The sequence below is a fragment of the Mobula birostris genome, chromosome 13 (genome assembly GCF_030028105.1).
Source record: "Mobula birostris isolate sMobBir1 chromosome 13, sMobBir1.hap1, whole genome shotgun sequence".
NCBI lineage: Eukaryota > Metazoa > Chordata > Chondrichthyes > Myliobatiformes > Myliobatidae > Mobula > Mobula birostris.
The window spans coordinates 64406560-64429827 of record NC_092382.1 but is presented as its reverse complement, the minus strand read 5'-3'; the positions used below and the strand labels follow the sequence as shown (position 1 = coordinate 64429827).

The 23268-nt window shown below is 50.9% G+C and overlaps 1 protein-coding gene across 1 annotated transcript in view; it reads left to right on the top strand.

The window, feature by feature from the left end:
- The first annotated feature begins 19406 nt into the window (after positions 1 to 19406).
- Positions 19407 to 23268, top strand: part of LOC140206911 (uncharacterized) — a 51077-nt gene continuing 47215 nt past the window's right edge. Inside the window, exon 1 of the mRNA XM_072275190.1 lies at positions 19407 to 19489. The gene's annotated coding sequence lies outside the window, so the exon portion shown is untranslated. The remainder of the gene's footprint in view (positions 19490 to 23268) is intronic.

The window sequence follows — 23268 nt, the reverse complement described above, 5'->3', positions numbered from 1 at the left end:
CGCCTAACGTCACACACCGGGATCTGCCCTCACGTGCGCGGTGTCTTACGTCACCCACGCGCTGGTGAGCTCGAGCTTTATCGGTTTAACGACTAGTCTGCTAATCACGTGACCAGCCTCTTCCTCCCCCCGCCCCTCCACCGCTGTCAACAAAGGTTTCAGAAGCTGCCTAAATCCCACTGGTGCACAGCGATGTCAATCACGGGTTATAACCAATAGCGGAGGCGGACCAGCCGAGAGGGCGTAACCCTCGCTGACCCGTCTGCCGCACAAGCTCGAAATCACCTTCAAAGCGGAGCAAATCCCAAAGTAAATGTCCGCTTTCTGATTTATTTCCATTTCCCTCCGAGGGAAGTTGGGGCGTTTGTGAAGCGTCTCCTGCGGCCGGAGTCTGATGTATCGCTGAGAGGTAGGAGGAGACCGCTCGGCCCGTCGGTTTGATGCCGGTTCCCCGGGGAGGGAGAGGATGAAGACGGTGAGAGAGGGGGCGGACAGGATGTTTGTCCCGGTGGGGACAGGAGGGGCTCATCTGTGGAAATGTCTGAGCCCACGGTGGTGGCGATTCACCACATCGGGGGCAAACACCGGCAGACTGTTGCCCTGCAAGCGGGGCCAATGGTCCGGGCAAAGTGACAATTATTTGTGTTTTGTTGAGACTGTACCGGGAATATGGTGTAAAATCCCGCTCCCCACACTAACACGGGTTATACAGACCAAAGAACAAACTGCCGGAGGAACTCAGTGGGTCGGGCAGCATCTGTGGAGGGAAATGGACCGTCAACATTTCGGGCCGAGACCCTCCCTCTGGACTGAGAGTGGACGGGAAATAGTCCGAGAAAAGAGGTGAGGGGTGGGGATGGGGCAAGAGCTGGGGAGTGAGAGGTGGGTCCAGGTGAGGGGGAGGTGGGAAGGTGGAAATAGTGACAGGGATGGGAGGTGAGTGGTTGGGGCAACACGGGGCTGCAGAAGATGGAAATTAATTCCATAGAGGGTTAACAGAGAGGTTAGAGAGTATTTGTTATAGAGAGTGCAATGAAGATTCACCAGACTGATCCCTGGAGTGGTGGGTCATCATATGAAGAAAGATCAAATGCGATAACCCTTTCATTTAGAGAATCGAGGACTGAGAAGTGAACACATTGAAATGCACAACATCATTACCGGTTGAACCAGGGATCCCAATCTCTGAAAAAGGGGGTGGACTGTCCGGGACTGAGATGAGGGGAAATGTCTCCACTCCGAAGGTGGTTAATGTCTGTAAATCCCCACCACAGAGGGCGGTGAAGACTCAGTGATCGTCCTCACATAAAACAGAGGCCGGCAGATGTGTGGAGACCGGAGGGATCGAGGAAATGAGGATCTGGCAGAAACATGTGGCTGAGATGGGAGAGCAGCCGCCATCTTGTTGATGGTTAGAGGGGCTGAATGGCCACCTCCTGCTGTTTATCACTTGGTGTTTCAGTGTTCCTGTCCAGTGAGGCCGGAGGAATGTGAATAGAAATTAGTGTTTATAAACACAGACTGATTTAAATGAAACCTGCACATTTCCAGTTTGTGTCTGAAAAGTGTGTTTGATCGGGATGGGAATCGAGCCCGTAACTCTGTGACCTGGAGGTGGAGGGAAAGGGACAGGGAAGATATGGAGGGATATGTAACTATGCAATAATGTGGGAAATGCGGCGGATGTGTCAGGCAGCGTCTGAGGGGTGAGGAGCAGAGTCACCTGTTCAGGTGGGAGACCCTCCACCCGTCACCTGATCCCAGTCACCGCAGATCGTAAAGCGAGATTGAAGCCTTTTCCATTTATCTGCATTCCTCAGAAATGACAACAGTTAAGTTTCCTTCTGTGGCTCCAAAGCAGAAGCTCAGTTTGTCTAATATTTCCACACAATTAAAATGGGGAATTTGTTTATTATCATCACGTACAGTGAAATTCTTGCCTGACGTACCATCCACACAGATCAATACATTACTACAGTACATTGATCTGATATACGACAAAACAATAAGTGTAACAAAGTATTATGGCTGCAGAGAAAGTGCAGTGCAGATAGACATATGGTACAGGGTCACGTTGATTTACATTGTGAGGTCGAGCCCATTTTATCATTCATTTGGCTTATAACCGCAGACAGGAAGCCGTCCTTGAGCCTGGTGGTTCGCGCTTTAAGGCTTTTGTATCTCTTCCCCGATGGGGGAGCGGGTTTGCAGCAAGAACGTCCGGGTTGTGAGGATCTTTGAGTACATGGCCTGCTTTTCCGACGCAGGGGAAGTGTAGGAAGAGTCCATGGAGGGGAGGCTTGTTTCTCTGATGTTCCCATGTGAGACCAAAGTTCTCTGCAGTTCCTTGCAGTCATGGACAGAGCAGTAGCCATATGAAGGCGTAAAGTATCGACAAGAAGCTCAGAGACCTCGGCCCTCACCCTGCCTTGTGTAGCTGGATCCTGGACTTCCTGTCAGATTGCCGGCAGGTGGTAAGAGTGGGCCCCCTCACCTCTGTCTCTCTGACCCTCAGCACACATACCCCACAGGGTTGTCTCCTTGGCCCCCTCCTTTACTCTCTGTGCACCCATGACTTGTGTAGCCACCCACAGCTCCAATCTGCTAATTAAATTCACTGACGACCCTACATTGATTGGCCTAATCTCAAATAATAACTTTCAATCGATCAAATGCATCCTGACAAGGCTCAGTCCAGACAAACTTTTCAACCTTCTTTGTGTAAGTGAAAAAGGGGGTTGGAGTACGGGATAGGAAGGGTTAAATGGTGTATGTGATCTGGAAAATATAGCAGGGGCGGGAACTAGACAACAGAACCGGGCACGGTTAGGGTGTTGCAACTGCATGCTCATCTCTCAGAACAGAAGCGCTGACTGACCTGTACCTCTGCACCTGAAGCTGTTGTGACCCTGATGAAATTGCTGACCACTAAACCATCATAAGCGTGGACAGGGGAAACAGCTGCTAACTGAAACCTTTCTTTTGGATATAAATGTAACCTTGTACTCGTGCTGGGCAGAGCTGACTGCCAGACGCTGTAGAAGCGTATGGTGGTTACCTCTGCTCGGATCAGGTTGAATAAAGAATTGATCGTGGTCTCTGAGTGAATGGTGAATTGATAAGGACAACTTGGCGAGCCAGCCAGGAGTCCCAACGGGAGCCTCCAGCGGCCCTGGTGTTAGTGAACTAGCGATCCACTGGACGCCGCTGAGACGGACGGGCCCACGGGGTGACTTTCCCCCGGTCCTCTCACGGTCTCCTTTGGCTGCTTGTTCCCCTCAGGGTTCCTGCTGAGCTGCTCAGCGGACTCCACGGACCACAGTCGGTAGAGGCCACGAGGGGAAGTGGTTTTAACGTTGACGGATTTCTGTATGAGAAATAGTGTCTGAGAAACAGGGAGTCGGGAACTCCGAGACCAGGGACCGACACGCAGTGAAATAGTGTCTGAGAAACAGGGACTCCGAGACCAGGGGCCGACACGCAGTGAAATAGTGTCTGAGAAACGGGGAGTCGGGAACTCCGAGACCAGGGGCCGACACGCAGTGAAATAGTGTCTGAGAAATGGGGAGTCCGGGACTCCGAGACCAGGGGCCAACACGCAGTGAAATAGTGTCTGAGAAACAGGGAGTCCGGGACTCCGAGACCAGGGGCCGACACGCAGTGAAATAGTGTCTGAGAAACAGGGAGTCGGGACTCCGAGACCAGGGGCCGACACGCAGTGAAATAGTGTCTGAGAAACGGGGAGTCGGGAACTCCGAGACCAGGGGCCGACACGCAGTGAAATAGTGTCTGAGAAACAGGGAGTCGGGGACTCCGAGACCAGGGGCCGACACGCAGTGAAATAGTGTCTGAGAAACGGGGAGTCGGGGACTCCGAGGCCGGGGGCCGACACGCAGTGAAATAGTGTCTGAGAAACGGGGAGTCCGGGACTCCGAGGCCGGGGGCCGACACGCAGTGAAATAGTGTCTGAGAAACAGGGAGTCGGGACTCCGAGACCAGGGGCCGACACGCAGTGAAATAGTGTCTGAGAAACAGGGAGTCCGAGACTCCGAGACCAGGGGTCGACACGTAGTGAAATAGTGTCTGAGAAACAGGGAGTCCGGGACTCCGAGACCAGGGGCCGACATGCAGTGAAATAGTGTCTGAGAAACGGGGAGTCGGGGACTCCGAGGCCGGGGGCCGACACGCAGTGAAATAGTGTCTGAGAAACGGGGAGTCCGGGACTCCGAGGCCGGGGGCCGACACGCAGTGAAATAGTGTCTGAGAAACAGGGAGTCGGGACTCCGAGACCCGGGGCCGACACGCAGTGAAATAGTGTCTGAGAAACAGGGAGTCCGAGACTCCGAGACCAGGGGCCGACACGTAGTGAAATAGTGTCTGAGAAACAGGGAGTCCGGGACTCCGAGACCAGGGGCCGACACGCAGGATTTGTTTTGGAGGTCCGGGACCTCAATGAGGGGTTACAATCCCCGATGAAGTATTATGAGTATTAAAGCCTGCCGGTGCTAATAAATTGGGCAGCGGATCATTGGTAGTGACCTATTACATTTTTCTTTGAGTGTGTTACAGCAAATTGGTCAGCGGGTTAGTGGCAATAACCTATTACATTTTGAAGCTGGTAACCATTCTAATTGGCGTAGGAGGGGACGGGGCGTGTAGATTAAATTGATCAGCACAGGGCAGAGCAGACGTTTGGCCAAACACAGGGGAAGTGGCTCTCCCCTGCAGTCCATCCGGATGCTGCAGCAACGTTTTAGGTACACTTGTGAACTAGTGGAAATCTCGCTTTTCTACGACTGACTGAGTTGGGGTCGCCTCGCACACGAGTACTGCAGTAAAAGATTCGGGGAGGGACGGGTGATATTTCACTGAAACTGCATCCAGCCTTAGACCGGTTTTCAAGAGGGGAAATCTCCCACGCGAAGGTCAGGACCTTGAAGTGGATTTGGGAGTAAAGTGATAAACATGGGTCAGACTTTGGATAAGGGGGACATTACCACCCAACTCGGAAAGATGTGTAAGGAAAATTCGGAGCTAGAAAAGAACCTAAGACGTCTTAGTGCGCGCTTAAATAAAAGATTGGTGGTGGGGGTGGTGGTGGTGGGGGTGGAAATTAGCCGTTGGGGGGAACTTGAGACCTGGACAAATGTAAAAAAACAGAGACTGAAGTCTAGAAGCAAAATTGCTCTCAATAATGGAAAGATTTGATTACAATGTGGGTAAAAGTAGCGGACAGATTAAATGAGCGTTCCAGACAGACATCCTGGGAAGAAAATGCCAAAAAACGAAACATCCCTATTACCGATGATCAGGGCCAGGTCCGACCATATGTGGTTTTAAAGGCCTTATGTGAATTATTTGATAAACAACAAATTAAATCAACCGGGAAAGATGCACCTTTGGATATGTCATGACTGCAGATTTCATTTGACACCGTCGAAGAAACCGACAATGAGGATGTAACAGTTCCTTCAGCCCCCTGCAGGAATCCCACTCCCTCCCCCACCCGGTTTACCAAATCCTTCAGGTCAGGTCTCGAAACCACCCCTTATTCTCCTACCCCCACATCAGCCCCCGTGACGGCCCCTGTCCTGGCATCCTCCGTACTTCCCAGGACTATTACTGATGGCGGATCAGATAACCCACAATTTTCGGACTATATTGCTACCCGAACTCACTGGCGGACCACACAGCTTCCAGTCCCAAAGCCCCGGCCGAAGCGCAACGCGGTGGCACGCCCAACTGACGGACTGTTGGGCCATGGTCCCACCCTAGATCCCCAGGACCCTGATGATCCAGACCCCAACTCTAATTTTGATCATGATTCCGAGAATGACTGGCCTCCGTTGACCTGACAGTTCCCATTTAGGACTGTGCCTAATCCCCAGGCAGGCCAGCATAATCAGGGACCAACTATTGAGGTATACACTCCTTGGAAGCCTCGGGAAATGGCCATGATAATGCAAGGGGACCCCGACAAAAAGACCGATCCCGAAGGGTTCATAGATCACCTACTACGCGTAATCCGAATCTATCAGGCTGCTCCCCAGGACCTTTATTGCCTCTGTTACATGGCCCTTAATCCTGTGGAACAGGAGAAATGGCGTTAGGCCCAAGGGGGCCATGCAGATTGGGCGGCTTTTAGTGCCGCTTTCCCCCAGGGCCCGGACCAGATCCAACGCATTGGAGACACCCTGAGAAGGGCCTTGTCCCAACCAATGGATCTCATCAGAGTATTGAATTGTAAACCTCGGAAAGACGAGGACGGTCCCGAGTTTTTTGACAGGTTTGCTTCCATTTACGCCACGTATGCCGGGGATCCCAACTTTGGCTAGGGAAACGCTTCCCCCCACTTTAATGCCCTCCTTGTGCAGTGCCTGCCGGAGGAGGTCTGTCTGAATGATCTCCGGCAACCGGTGGCGCTGCAGGGAGCTCCGGCCACCGGTGGGATGAGCAGACCTCCGGCCATGCGCAGTGCCGATAGCAGCTATTGCTGTTGTGTGCCGTTCGGGCGGCGGTGAGTAAGATTTCCTCATGGTTGTGTAAATCTGGGTTAGGGCATTGAGAAAGGAGCACTATTCTGCCGGACGGCCGGAGCAGGGGTGCAGTGGCAATTTTTTAGGTGCCGGAGCTGTACGGGGGTGATTGATAAGTTTGTGGCCTAAATTAGAAGGCCTAAAGTTATACAGCTCTCGTTACATGCACGTGTAGTTCAACTCTTTGAGTGATTATGCAGAAAGTTTGGAGTTAATAACTTTTGTGGTATTTCTGTTTCAGATAATTGAAAATTGCTAGTTTTTCTGAAATTGGCTCCTTCCACCTCAGGTCACGAACTTACCAATCACCCCATGGCATTTCAGCAATGATCAGCTTTACGTATGAGGAGCATTTGATGGTTCTGGACCTGTGGTCAATGGAGTTCAGAGGGATATTGGGGGTGGTGGGGGGGGGGGGGGGGGATGTATGGTTAAGTAAACCTCCCGAATGCTGAAAAGCCTGGATACACTGGACATGGAGATGTTTCCATTAGACAGAGAGTCTGTAATCTCACAGCAGAGTCTCAGGATAAAGATAAAAACTGAGATGAGAAAAAAATTTTAGCGAAAATATGTCTGATCTGTGGAATTTGTTGCTGCAGAGGTTGGTTGAAGCTGCCATTTGGGTATATTTATGACAGAAATTAATATGTTCATGATTGCTAAGTAGCTTCAGTGTTACAGGAGGAAGGCAGGAATATGGTGTTGGAATAAAACTCAGCCATGGTTGAGTAATGGGGCAGACCAGATGGATTGAATCACCTAATTCTGTACCTATGTCTTATGTCTTACCATGACTGAATGATGGCTCCTTCTTATCCCATATCGTTTTGTGACGTGTGAGGGACAATAAAAGATTGTTCACTGAGATCATTATATGTGCCTTCAATGTTTAAATTTCAGTGAGTTTTGTTCTTAGAAACATGAAGCAGATATATTTGGTTCTCCTTTTTATTGTTAATGTGCTTCATTACCTTTCATGTTAAAGTTAGACCTGCGGTGAGAGATTTATTGGAAGAAAAACCCCAATAAGAAGCAAACCACGACTGAAAACAAGAGAACAGCAACAAGTGAACCAGCCTGAGGATTGAGAGCATCAACTGGAGAGAACCCATCTGACTCGGAGATTCCAGTGATTCAGTCAGGAGAAAGTTTGGTGAGTCTCATTTGCTCAAACACTAGTCCTTTAGACATTACATATCTGTACAAGAGTAGGTAGGAAGCAGTTGGAGTGAGACTGAATGTGCCCAGAAGAACCAGTTATGCCTCTGTCAGACCCAGTTGCAATCACTCCAGGTCTGGTAATGTGCTTCCAGCAGCCCAGCCCTTTAAAACCACTCCTATTCTGTGGAAGTCGAATCCGGATAAAGTCACTCAGAGACCGTTTAAGTACAAACTCTTTATTCCAAGCACCCGAGGCTTACTCAGTCTAGGACTGTTCCTGCCCAATCCACCAACTGAGTATCAATTCCCCTTGCACCACAGATATATCTGTCCAGATACCGCCCCCCCCCCCACACAAGACAGGCTGGAGCCAAAGTTATTTACTGCATGACAACCTCTCAAGACAAGTTACAAATTAGTCATAATGGCTGATACACATAGAACAGACTGAAGCTGTCCTATCTCTACACATGAGTGCACAGGGAGATAAGCATCCTGAAATCCTAGCTAGCTACCCTCAAGAAGAAATATGGCTCAGCACATCTGTTGATCATCAGCAGTTTCTTTCAGAAAAACAGGCTGCTATTGTTAACCCTTTTACATACTTTATCATTCCCTCCTTTTGATTATTACTTGATCTACAAAGCAGTAATTTTTTACAGAGAAAGCAGCAACGGTAATGATAACAATCATATGTACAACTATTAGGCCATAATGCAATATCATGCCCCACATATTACCGGACAGGCCTTCGAAGACCACCATTTCGACCCTTCGGTGAAGCTGTGTAAATCCTGCCCTACTCTCTTGATGCTGTCAATCTCCTTGGCAGTGTGCTCGGAGAGGGATGTAATGTTAGTAGAGTCATCAGGGATATAGGTGCAGCATTCTGTGTCAATAATAGCACAGGTTCCCCCTTTTCTCAGTCAGGATAAAATCTAAAGCCTTACGATTCTGTCAGACTGTCTGCCGGATTGCAATCATTTCAGTGGATATTTCTGTTACTTGGGCCTGTGATTCTGTCAGGGCCCCTGCAGTATTGTGGCCAGCTCCTCAAGTGCTGTAGCCAAATTGATTATCTCTCGTGAATTCCTGGCTACTCCATAGGAGAGAAAAGTGATCATCCAAAATCGCTCAGTCTCAGCTTCTCCGCTGCTGGGCACCTGCAAGTATGGCCAGGATGCATGTTTCCCAGTACAGGAAGTTCTGTTTGAGAGATACCATCCCTCAGAACACTGACAGCCACAGTCATCTCTGACTGGACCACAGTTCCTCACCTCACTTCCCTGGGTGTTATTTGAGAAAGCTCAGGCTGAGAGTTCCTCACTCTGGTTCAGTGGGATTACTGTTGCGTAACCGGCAACAATGAATATTTACCGAGACAGGTTTTATAAAAACAACCGAACATTTATTAAACACGTATAAACGATAAGGAGGTAAAAACAAAGGAAAACTTTAACTGGAGGTTAACAGGTACGCAGTTGTTCACCAGCTCGCCACTCGACTCTGGTTCTTAAAGTGTTAAATGCTGAAAACAGTTCTTAAAGCGATACAGTCAGGTACAGTTCTTAAAGCGATAACTTCGAAAGTCCAACAGTTTTACACATTCAATTGGGAGAGACTTCTCTGGAGAACGATTTCTTCACCGACGCACCTTTACTGCCGGTTCTGTCCACAGGATTCCCGATGCCAAAAATAAACAGTTTAAATCGACTGACCTCAAATTCCTTTTAGAGAGAGAGAGCGTTTGTGCATGAACTCATTGCGCTATTGCAAGAGTTATCTCAATGCAGGTTCTCTCCAACGAAGACTCAATAAGGTCGATCCTTTATTAAACTGCCAACCGATGTCGACTTCTCTCGATCATTAGATGAATTCTTCACTCTTCCTTCAAAACTGTCAGAATTGAGTAAATTGGCACTTCCAGCCACAAATTCCCAGCTCAAATACAATATCTTGTAAGAGAACACACCTTCTGTTTTAAAAATGAAACTGCGTCACAAAAACAAACACGTAACAGAAACGGAGGCACAACACGTTCTACCTGGAAATCCACAAACTCAAAAACCCACTGCGTCACCTGAGTCAACCCTTATTTCGTCACGGGGCACATGTCATCACCTGACCTCACATCGGCGGGAAAATCACATCAGGTGACCTCCAAAAGACCATTACCGCATTCTCACAAAAAACACAGATCTCCTTAAGCATGTAACATTACTGACATTGGAACCATAGTTTTACCATGCTGGGGAATTTCGGCACAAACCCAGCAGGCCCCTAGTTCCACCTGTTTGGCATAGGTGTGATAGAAAGGTGTTAACATGGGGCCCCCGGATGCTGGGGTGAGCCCTCTCAAAGACATAAACACGAACACCACTATCAACCAATACATTTTCCTTTAGTCGAGAGAGTCCTTCTACTCAGTTCCTTCAGTAACAGGTTTGTTGTCTGTTCGATGTATCCACCGAGATTGCCCCTTCAGTTTCACAGCCGTGGGAGTGGTCAGTAACTCCTGATATGGTCCTCTCCACCGAGGTCTGAGTTTCCCTCGATCCCAGTTCTTGATCAGGACAAAATTCCCAGGTTCTATGGTGGGATAGTCACTCCTCTCTGCGGGGTAGTTCTCTTCCTTGTAAGCATGTCATACCTGTGAATGTAATGCTTGGAGAATTTTGGTTCGTTGGCATATGTATTTCCCCATCTCTTCCCCTAGGGTATGCATATCCAATTTTGCTGGTAGACTTTCTGGGAGCAATGGTAGACAAGGTCTTGGTCCCTAGGGTGTCCTCATGGACCGTCCATAAATGATTTCAGCTGGTGACAACCCTGTTTTCCCTGTGGGGTAACCCTCATGTGGAATAGGGGTGACGGTGGGACCTTCAACCAAGTGAGTCCAGTCTCTGCTGTTAGTTCGGCCAATTTCCTTGCCTTTGGTTCTCTCCACTATGCCAGCAGCCTGTGGGTGGTGTACACAGTGGAATTGTTGCTTGATAGCTAGTTTGTTACAGACCCCTTTGTTTACTTTCGCCACTAAGTGTGGGCCATTGTCAGAGCTCAGCATCTCTGGCAGGCCGTACTTGGGAATTATTTCCTGTAATAATACCTTCACAACAGTCATAGCAGCATTACTGGTAGTTGGAACAGCTTCAATCCATCTATTAAACAAGTCTATAATAACTATGCAGTATCTATAGCAATGCACTCTAGGCAATTCAATAAAATCAACTTGTAGACGTGAAAAAGGTTCACCTGTCAAGGGAGACATACCCGGTATACAGGGTACAGGTTACCAACCATTCCCTCCTTTTCGGGATGTGTACAATATTGGTAAAAACTGTGCAGGAACACAAACCTGTCCCACTGGGGTGATCCAAAAACCTATATCGGGGTCTTTCTGGCACCCTATCTGGGACACAGTTTGCGTTCCTCCTCAGAGGCATCCCCCTGAAAAGTACGTACCTCCCGCATGTCTAGCAAATCCATTCTGCTTAAGTCACGGAAGGTTGCTTGAAGGAAACCGAGGGAACTACAACTACCAAGGGTTCGACCGCACTTTTGGCTGTCTTATCCGCTAAAACATTGCCTGTAGTGACCCGGTCGGATATGCGGGTGTAGGCCGCACATTTAATAATAGACAAAACTCAAGGTAGCTGTAGAGCGGTGAGTAAGTTGTTTACAAAGGTGGCATTACTAATGGGGTGGTCAGAGGCAGTCAGGAATCCCCATGTTCCCAGAGGACCCCGTAGTCATAGAAAATAGTTGCAGGAGTAGGCCATTCGGCCCTTCAAGCCTGCACCGCCATTCAGTATGATCATGGCTGATTATCCAACTCAGAACCCTGTACCAGCCTTCCCTCCATACCCCCTGATCCCTTTAGCCACAAGGGCCATATCTAACTTCCTCTTAAATATAGCCAATGAACTGGCCTCAACTGTTTCCTGTGGCAGAGAATTCCACAGATTCACCACTCTCTGTGTGAAGAAGTTTTTCCTCATCTCGGTCCTAAAAGTCTTTTCCTTTATCCTCAAACTGTGACCCCTCGTTCTGGACTTCCCCAACATCGGGAACAATCTTCCTGCATCGAGCCTATCCAATCCTTTTAGGATTTTATACATTTCAATAAGATCCCCCCTCAATCTTCTAAATTCCAACGAGTATAAGCCTAGTCGATCCAGTCTTTCATCATATGAAAGTCCTACCATCCCAGGAATCAATCTGGTGAACCTTCTTTGTACTCCCTCTATGGCAAGAATGTCTTTCCTCAGATTAGGGGACCAAAACTGCACACAATACTCCAGGTGCGGTCTCACCAAGGCCTTGTACAACTCCAGTAGTACCTCCCTGCTCCTGTACTCAAATCCTCTCGCTATAAATGCCAGCATACCATTCGCCTTTTTCACCGCCTGCTGTACCTGCATGCCCACTTTCAATGACTGGTGTATAATGACACCCAGGTCTCGTTGCACCTCCCCTTTTCCTAATCGGCCACCATTCAGATAATCTGTTTTCCTGTTTTTGCCACCAAAGTAGGATATTTTAAAAGGCTAGTCGCAGAGCAAGTCTTCACAATGAAACTTTGCCTTCTGTTGCAAGGCAGTTTTAAGCTCAATTTGCCAATCAAACTGGGATTCACTGGGTATCCTTACTTGTTGATCGGCGGTAGATCCATTTGGATAGGAATACTGGGAAAAATTGTTTACACATTCAGTCGCTGATGCCAAAGGCATGGATTTCAGAGGGTGTCTGCGAACCGATGGTGTTCTACAATGCGGAACCCGAATCTACATTGTTCTCATCAATACGGAGGCTGACACACCACAGGAACAGGATATACACTCCCTCATCTCAGACTCTCTCCCTCCCCCGAGACCCTCACTAAACACCAGACACTCCCTCACCTCAGACTCTCTCCCTCCCCCGAGACCCTCACTAAACACCGGACACTCCCTCACCTCAGACTCTCTCCCTCCCCCGAGACCCTCACTAAACACCAGACACTCCCTCACCTCAGACTCTCTCCCTCCCCCGAGACCCTCACTAAACACTGGACACTCCCTCACCTCAGACTCTCTCCCTCCCCCGAGACCCTCACTAAACACCGGACACTCCCTCACCTCAGACACTCTCCCTCCCCCGAGACCCTCACTACACACCGGACACTCCCTCACCTCAGACTCTCTCCCTCCCCAGAGACCCTGACTAAACACCAGACACTCCCTCACCTCAGACTCTCTCCCTCCCCCGAGACCCTCACTAAACACCGGACACTCCCTCACCTCAGACTCTCTCCATCCTCCGAGACCCTCACTAAACACCGGACACTCCCTCACCTCAGACATTCTCCCTCCCCCCGAGACCCTCACTACACACCGGACACTCCCTCACCTCAGACCCTCTCCCTCCCCCGAGACCCTCACTAAACACCGGACACTCCCTCACCTCAGACTCTCTCCCTCCCCCGAGACCCTCACTAAACACCGGACACTCCCTCACCTCAGACTCTCTCCCACCCCCTAGACCCTCACTAAACACCGGACACTCCCTCACCTCAGACTCTCTCCCTCCCCCGAGACCCTCACTACACACCGGACACTCCCTCACCTCAGACTCTCTCCCTCCCCCGAGACCGTCACTAAACACCGGACACTCCCTCACCTCAGACTCTCTCCCTCCCCCGAGACCCTCACTAAACACCAGACACTCCCTCACCTCAGACTCTCTCCCTCCCCCGAGACCCTCACTACACACCGGACACTCCCTCACCTCAGACTCTCTCCCTCCCCAGAGACCCTGACTAAACACCAGACACTCCCTCACCTCAGACTCTCTCCCTCCCCCGAGACCCTCACTAAACACCGGACACTCCCTCACCTCAGACTCTCTCCATCCTCCGAGACCCTCACTAAACACCGGACACTCCCTCACCTCAGACATTCTCCCTCCCCCCGAGACCCTCACTACACACCGGACACTCCCTCACCTCAGACCCTCTCCCTCCCCCGAGACCCTCACTAAACACCGGACACTCCCTCACCTCAGACTCTCTCCCTCCCCCGAGACCCTCACTAAACACCGGACACTCCCTCACCTCAGACTCTCTCCCACCCCCTAGACCCTCACTAAACACCGGACACTCCCTCACCTCAGACTCTCTCCCTCCCCCGAGACCCTCACTAAACACCGGACACTCCCTCACCTCAGACTCTCTGCTTCCCCCCTGAGACCCTCACTACACACCGGACACTCCCTCCCCTCAGACTCTCTCCCTCCCCCGAGACCCTCACTACACACCGGACACTCCCTCACCTCAGACTCTCTCCCTCCCCCGAGACCCTCACTAAACACCGGACACTCCCTCACCTCAGACTCTCTCCCTCCCCCGAGACCCTCACTAAACACCAGACACTCCCTCACCTCAGACTCTCTCCCTCCCCCGAGACCCTCACTAAACACTGGACACTCCCTCACCTCAGACTCTCTCCCTCCCCCGAGACCCTCACTAAACACCGGATACTCCCTCACCTCAGACACTCTCCCTCCCCCGAGACCCTCACTACACACCGGACACTCCCTCACCTCAGACTCTCTCCCTCCCCAGAGACCCTGACTAAACACCAGACACTCCCTCACCTCAGACTCTCTCCCTCCCCCGAGACCCTCACTAAACACCGGACACTCCCTCCCCTCAGACTCTCTCCATCCTCCGAGACCCTCACTAAACACCGGACACTCCCTCACCTCAGACATTCTCCCTCCCCCCGAGACCCTCACTACACACCGGACACTCCCTCACCTCAGACCCTCTCCCTCCCCCGAGACCCTCACTAAACACCGGACACTCCCTCACCTCAGACTCTCTCCCTCCCCCGAGACCCTCACTAAACACCGGACACTCCCTCACCTCAGACTCTCTCCCACCCCCTAGACCCTCACTAAACACCGGACACTCCCTCACCTCAGACTCTCTCCCTCCCCCGAGACCCTCACTAAACACCGGACACTCCCTCACCTCAGACTCTCTGCTTCCCCCCTGAGACCCTCACTACACACCGGACACTCCCTCCCCTCAGACTCTCTCCCTCCCCCGAGACCCTCACTAAACACCGGACACTCCCTCACCTCAGACTCTCTCCCTCCCCCGAGACCCTCACTAAACACCAGACACTCCCTCACCTCAGACTCTCTCCCTCCCCCGAGACCCTCACTAAACACTGGACACTCCCTCACCTCAGACTCTCTCCCTCCCCCGAGACCCTCACTAAACACCGGATACTCCCTCACCTCAGACACTCTCCCTCCCCCGAGACCCTCACTACACACCGGACACTCCCTCACCTCAGACTCTCTCCCTCCCCAGAGACCCTGACTAAACACCAGACACTCCCTCACCTCAGACTCTCTCCCTCCCCCGAGACCCTCACTAAACACCGGACACTCCCTCCCCTCAGACTCTCTCCATCCTCCGAGACCCTCACTAAACACCGGACACTCCCTCACATCAGACATTCTCCCTCCCCCCGAGACCCTCACTACACACCGGACACTCCCTCACCTCAGACCCTCTCCCTCCCCTGAGACCCTCACTAAACACCGGACACTCCCTCACCTCAGACTCTCTCCCTCCCCCGAGACCCTCACTAAACACCGGACACTCCCTCACCTCAGACTCTCTCCCACCCCCTAGACCCTCACTAAACACCGGACACTCCCTCACCTCAGACTCTCTCCCTCCCCCGAGACCCTCACTAAACACCGGACACTCCCTCACCTCAGACTCTCTGCTTCCCCCCTGAGACCCTCACTACACACCGGACACTCCCTCCCCTCAGACTCTCTCCCTCCCCCGAGACCCTCACTACACACCGGACACTCCCTCACCTCAGACTCTCTCCCTCCCCCGAGACCCTCACTAAACACCGGACACTCCCTCACCTCAGACTCTCTCCCTCCCCCGAGACCCTCACTAAACACCAGACACTCCCTCACCTCAGACTCTCTCCCTCCCCCGAGACCCTCACTAAACACTGGACACTCCCTCACCTCAGACTCTCTCCCTCCCCCGAGACCCTCACTAAACACCGGATACTCCCTCACCTCAGACACTCTCCCTCCCCCGAGACCCTCACTACACACCGGACACTCCCTCACCTCAGACTCTCTCCCTCCCCAGAGACCCTGACTAAACACCAGACACTCCCTCACCTCAGACTCTCTCCCTCCCCCGAGACCCTCACTAAACACCGGACAATCCCTCCCCTCAGACTCTCTCCATCCTCCGAGACCCTCACTAAACACCGGACACTCCCTCACCTCAGACATTCTCCCTCCCCCCGAGACCCTCACTACACACCGGACACTCCCTCACCTCAGACCCTCTCCCTCCCCCGAGACCCTCACTAAACACCGGACACTCCCTCACCTCAGACTCTCTCCCTCCGCCAAGACCCTCACTAAACACCGGACACTCCCTCACCTCAGACTCTCTCCCACCCCCTAGACCCTCACTAAACACCGGACACTCCCTCACCTCAGACTCTCTCCCTCCCCCGAGACCCTCACTAAACACCGGACACTCCCTCACCTCAGACTCTCTGCTTCCCCCCTGAGACCCTCACTACACACCGGACACTCCCTCCCCTCAGACTCTCTCCCTCCCCCGAGACCCTCACTAAACACCGGACACTCCCTCACCTCAGACTCTCTCCCTCCCCCGAGACCCTCACTAAACACTGGACACTCCCTCACCTCAGACTCTCTCCCTCCCCCGAGACCCTCACTAAACACCGGATACTCCCTCACCTCAGACACTCTCCCTCCCCCGAGACCCTCACTACACACCGGACACTCCCTCACCTCAGACTCTCTCCCTCCCCAGAGACCCTGACAAAACACCAGACACTCCCTCACCTCAGACTCTCTCCCTCCCCCGAGACCCTCACTAAACACCGGACACTCCCTCCCCTCAGACTCTCTCCATCCTCCGAGACCCTCACTAAACACCGGACACTCCCTCACCTCAGACATTCTCCCTCCCCCCGAGACCCTCACTACACACCGGACACTCCCTCACCTCAGACCCTCTCCCTCCCCTGAGACCCTCACTAAACACCGGACACTCCCTCACCTCAGACTCTCTCCCTCCCCCGAGACCCTCACTAAACACCGGACACTCCCTCACCTCAGACTCTCTCCCTCCCCCGAGACCCTCACTACACACCGGACACTCCCTCACCTCAGACTCTCTCCCTCCCCCGAGACCCTTACTAAACACCGGACACTCCCTCACCTCAGACTCTCTGCTTCCCCCCTGAGACCCTCACTACACACCGGTCACTCCCTCCCCTCAGACTCTCTCCCTCCCCCGAGACCCTCACTACACACCGGACACTCCCTCACCTCAGACTCTCTCCCTCCCCCGAGACCCTCACTAAACACCGGACACTCCCTCACCTCAGACTCTCTCCCTCCCCCGAGACCCTCACTACACACCGGACACTCCCTCACCTCAGACTCTCTCCCTCCCCCGAGACCCTCACTAAACACCGGACACTCCCTCACCTCAGACTCTCTCCCTCCCCAGAGACCCTCACTAAACACCAGACACTCCCTCACCTCAGACTCTCTCCCTCCCCCGAGACCCTCACTACACACCGGACACTCCCTCACCTCAGACTCTCTCCCTCCCCAGAGACCCTCACTAAACACCAGACACTCCCTCACCTCAGACTCTCTCCCTCCCCCGAGACCCTCACTAAACACCAGACACTCCCTCACCTCAGACTCTCTCCCTCCCCCGAGACCCTCACTAAACACCAGACACTCCCTCACCTCAGACTCTCTCCCTCCCCCGAGACGCTCACTACACACCGGACACTCCCTCACCTCAGACTCTTTCCCTCCCCCGAGACCCTCACTACACACCGGACACTCCCTCTGCTCAGACTCTCTCCCTCCCCCGAGACCCTCACTAAACACCAGACACTCCCTCACCTCAGACTCTTTCTCCCCCGAGACCCTCACTAAACACCGGACACTCCCTCCCTCAGACTCTCTCTCTCACCGCGAGCCCCTCACTAAACACCGGACACTCCCTCACCTCAGACTCTCTCCCTCCCCCGAGACCCTCACTAAACACCGGACACTCCCTCACCTCAGACTCTCTCCCTCCCCCGAGACCCTCACTAAACACTGGACACTCCCTCACCTCAGACTCTCTCCCTCCCCCGAGACCCTCACTAAACACCGGACACTCCCTCACCTCAGAAGCTGCTCGGACTCGGTCAGACTGAGCGGAGTTTTCCAGATGGATGAAAAGCGCAGAGCGGAGCTCGCGCAACCGACAGGAATTCTCGACCAATGGGGGAGAGCGATTGGAGCTCGCGCCTTGTACGGAGCCACTGACCAATGGTGGAGAGAGATTGGAGCTCGTGCCGTAGGCGGGGTTATTGACCAATGGTAGAGTGCGATTGGAATTCGCGCCGTAGGCGGGGTTATTGACCAATGGTGGAGGGAGATTGGAGTTCGCGCTAAGGGCGGGGGTATTGACCAATGCTGGAGCGAGTTTAAAACTCGCGCTGTGGGCGGAGCCATGGGCCAATGCTAGAGAGCGATTGGAGCTCGCGCGGTCAGGAACTAACGGTGAGGGCGGAGGGCGGAGCGCGATGATCGCGCGGTGGGCGGGGCTCCCCGATCAATGACGGAGAGATCTCGGAGCTCAGCAGAGGGGAGAGGTGACTGGGAGACAGGGCAATTGATGTTGATCCCCTGTCCCCGTCCCTCTGTGGGTGAATGGGTGTCCGGGTCTTCCCTCCTTCTGCTGGGTTCCACATCAGTGACAGGGGAGAGTTTACTGGGAGACAGAGCAATTGATGTTGATCCCCTGTCTCCCCGTCCCTCTGTGGGTGAGTGGGTGTCCGGGTCTTCCCTCCCTCTGCTGGGTTCCACATCAGTGACAGTAAAGTCCCCTCTGTTCACACTCCCGCACTCAGACAGTGAAGCTCCCTATATCAGGCGTCTTGGCCCGAAACGTCGACTGTATCTCTTCCTAGAGATGCTGTCCCGCCTGCTGCGTTCACCAGCAACTTTTCTGTGTGTTGCTTGAAATTACAGCATCTGCAGATTTCCTCGTGTTTGCGTTCCCAGCTTTTCTCTGCCATGGACCTCTCCCATTAACTGAGGGTACCTGGACCCAGTTTGGGAGCTCCTACTTCTACACGGTCCCATCACACACGCCCGGAAACAGACACGCAGTGAAGCTCCCTCTGCAATGTCCAATCACACACTCCTAGGGATTAGACAAGGAGAACAGCTCCCTGCACAATATCCCATCACACAATCCTGGGGTCAGACACAGTGAAGCTGTTTCTACAGGCCCCATCACACAATATCGCTGTCAGACACAGTGAAGCTGCCTCTACACAATACCATCGCACACTCCCACAATTAGATATATAGTGAAGCTCCCTCCACACTCTCCCATCTCACATTCCCGTGACCAGACAGAGTAAAGCACCCTCTACATTGTCCATCATGGTAATTAAAGGAGGTCCTGAGGTAGAGGGAGGGTATTTCATTAGCAAGAGGCCAGACTGAGTGAACTCCCTCAGGGTGAGAGATGGACCTGAGCATCTAAGGTGGGCAGAGTTCCACTGGTCAGATTTTACTAATGACGGGTCTATTACAGGAAGGTATCAGACCGAGAGTGATGGACTCTTGTCAGTGACAGAGGCAACATCTGGTGAGGAGCCACAGGGGAACACTGAACAACAGATGGAAACCAGGCTGAGGTGAGAGGTGGAGCTGAGACCTGGAGGGTGAAGACTTCCTCGGGTCTTACTCTCCACTGAGTTATCACTGCTGTCCCATCCCTGTCACTATTATTGTGATTTAAATTCTACAACACTGTCCATTGCGTCCCTCTGCTCTTGAAGTACATCATGAAACACCCGCACCTCCACACGGGAACACACAACAGATCAGGAGCTTGACTGGGTCACTGGGCTCCTCAACCCTGACCCACTTCTCAAATCGATCTGGGTGATTTGTCCCTGGCCTCACCTCCTCTCCTGAACCAGCTCCACAAAGCTCTCAAATCTCCATTCCTTCACAGATTGATCCATTTCATTCCATAACCCCAGTGTTTAAGATTCTGGATTTAACACAGTGAGAAGAAATACCAATGTACATCACTTATAAATGACCACACAACTTGTTACCACATCCACCTTATTTGAGTCATACCCACCCCTGGGAACTTCTCAACATCTACACTATTATCTCCCTCTGGACCTTCCAAATTTCAGTAAGATCACCCCTCATTACTCTAAATTCCAAACTGCACAGGTCTAAAGCTTTTAGCTCCTCAGGGAAGGACAACCTCCTCATCCCAGGATTCAGCTGAGTGGATCTCTTCTCATCAACCTTCAATGCTGGTCTCTACTTTTGTTTAAATAATGGTACCAAGGCTGGACATAATATTCCAGGTGATGTCACACACCCTCTTTTGTGTAATAGTAGTCCTCTAAACTCTAACCCCTCACAATGATGACAAAATGTCCTTTACCTTCCTGATTGTTTGCTGCAGCTTCATGTTCACTTGATATTATTTTATTCGCAATAACACTTCAATCTCTCTGTAATATGTTCATCTCGAATTTTCTATGTTTAGATTTTTTTCTAAAACTTGACATGCAAAATTTATTCACAAAAAATATACAGTACATTGTATTCTTCACATTTGTAATGTTGTTCAAACAATATGCTCGTAGTGTCCTGTTTTTTCACATATTCATTTGCCACTTTATTAGGTAGACCTGTACATCTGCTTGTTAATGCAAATATTTAAACAGCAAATTTTGAGTCAGCAACTCAATGCAAAAGTGCCTGCAAACATGGTCAAAAGGTTCAGACCAAACATCAGAATGGGGAAGAAAGTGATCAAAGAGTATGACAGTGAAATAATTGTTGGTGCCACATGGGGCAGTCTGAGCATCTCCAAAACTGCTGACGTGCTGGGATTTTCGTGGACAACAATTGCTCGAGTTGAGAGAGAATGGTCCAAAAATAAAGTTGTACAAGGCAGTATGAATGTTCAGGAATGTAAGGAGCTGGGGAGAGTGGATGACTCAGATCAATACATTACAGACACACCCCTCCCCACTGTCACTAGTTTCTACATGAGGTGCTACTCAAGAAGGCAACGTCTATCATCAAACATCAAGACCATGCCATCTTTTCACAGATACTATCAGGCAGAAGGTATGTAACCCTGAAGTCCTCACAAGGGTAGGTTTCACACAGTGAACAATAGAGCACTGGTGATTGTGGTAGAGCAAAATAATCTGGGAATACAATGGCAGGTGGGCCTTCATAAATCAAAGTATTGTTATGTTCAAGTTGTGTAAGCCTGGCTTATAGTATTGTGTGCAACTTTGATCACCTGACCTGTAGGAGAGATGTAAGCAAGGTTGAAAGAGTACGGAGACAATCTACAGGGCTGTTGCTGGATCTGGAGGATCTAAATTAGAAAGAAAGATTGACTAGGTTAGGACTTTATTCCTTGGGACGTAGAAGATTGAGAGGAGACCTGATACAGGTATACAGCATTATGAGAGGTATAGATAGCATAAATACCGGCAGGCTTCTTTCACTGAGGCTGGGTGAGATTACAATTGAGGTCTTAGGTTAATGGTGAGTGGTGAAAATGTCCAGGGGAACACGAGGGAAACTTTCTTCACTCAGAGGGTTGCACGCGTGTGGAATAAGCTGCCAGCACAAGTGGTGCATATGAACTCCATTCAACGTTTAAGAGAAGTTCGAATCAGTACACAGATGGTATGTGTATGGATGGCTATGGTCCCAGTACAGGTTGATGGCAGTGGGCACTTCAAGTGGTTCAGCATGGACTCAATGGGGTGAACAGCCTGTTTCTGTGCTATACTTTCCTGTGACTCTATGTCCTATCTGTCACCTCCTCAGCCTCCTGGAAGTCCTATTCTCAATTATTGACGAAATGAAATAACATACTAATCTGAATTATACTCCATCTGCCATTCATTTGATCACATCAAGAGATGATCAAGATCTCTCTGCAAGTCCCGATACCATGTTCACTGTTTTCCACATCACCTATTTTAGTGATGCATACATCTCAGCCAGTTCTCTCCCATTTCCCTCCATTCCAACAGTGCTGTTGGCCTGGAGATTTCTCAATACATTTTGAGATATTTAGCACCTCCTCTGCTATGATGTAGACTATCACAAAACCATTTGCATTGACTATTTTAAGTTTTGCATCATTCTCTACAATGAAAAAAAAGCAGGATAAATATTGATTTAAGATCTTGCCCATCTGCTGAGGCTCAATATAAAGAAGTTTACTTCCAGAAGTGATCAATTTTTGATCTCTTTTTGGTACATCACGTGGATGCTCTTCAACACTCGTTGTGCATTAAAGTTTAATTTGTCAGAGCCCACAGCCTTACTAATGTCCGGTGTGTTAGAGGAAGCTGATAGACTGTGATCGATCGACTCCCTGTATCAGAGACAGAGACAACATCAGGTGAGAAGCCACGTGAGAGCTTTGAGTAATAGTGACAAACAAGACTGAGGTGACAGAGGGAGTTGGGACTCGGGCGAGTGTATGCATTTCCTGTGCCCTTAGCCCCCACAGAGAAAACAATGACTATAGCAGCCGTATTTGTCACATGTGCATTGACACATATAGGGAAACACGTTGTTTGCGTTGGAGAGGTGCCGTGGCAGTTCGCAAGTGTTGCCATGCATTCGGTGCCAACACAGCATATCCACAACTCAGTAACCCTACCTGTGCATCTTTGGAATGTGGGAGGAAACCAGGGCAGCCAGAGGAAGCTCCCACAGCGAAAGCGTGCAGGCTCCTTTCGGACAGTGGCCGGAATTGAAACACAATCTTAAAGCTTATGCTAACCACTATTCCATCATGTCATTCTGTTATCCTTAACTTAAATACTCCAACACTGGCCACTAATATCTCCCACTCAAGAATGACCTCCAAAGTCCTCTCCACTTATTTACACTCTTACTGCTGTGCTCAGTGATTTTAACCAGACAGAGAGAGTCTCCCTGAGAGTTTGAGGGAACAGGCATGGTGTTTGCCAAGTTACACTGTTTCATTTACTGATTCCCAAAAATGATTCCGGAATGGAAAGGCTTGTCATAGGAGGAGGTTTTGGTGCTTTGGGAAGCTAATCACTGGAATTTAAAAGGATGATTGGGATCTTCAATGAAACCTATCGAATATTGAACGGCTTTGATAGAGTGGATGTAGAGAGGATGTTTCTCATGATATGGAGGTGGATGGAAGAGGTCTGAGACCAGAAAACACAGCCTCCTAATAGAGGGGGCTGAAGGAGGTCAACTTAGAACGATGAGGAGGAATATGTTTACTCAGAACGTGGAGAATATGTGAAATTCTTTGCCACAGATGTCTAAGGAGGACAGGTGATCTGTTATATTTAAGGCAGAGGTTGACAGAATCTTAATTAGTCAGAGCATGAAAGGATATGGTGATAAGACAGGGGATTGT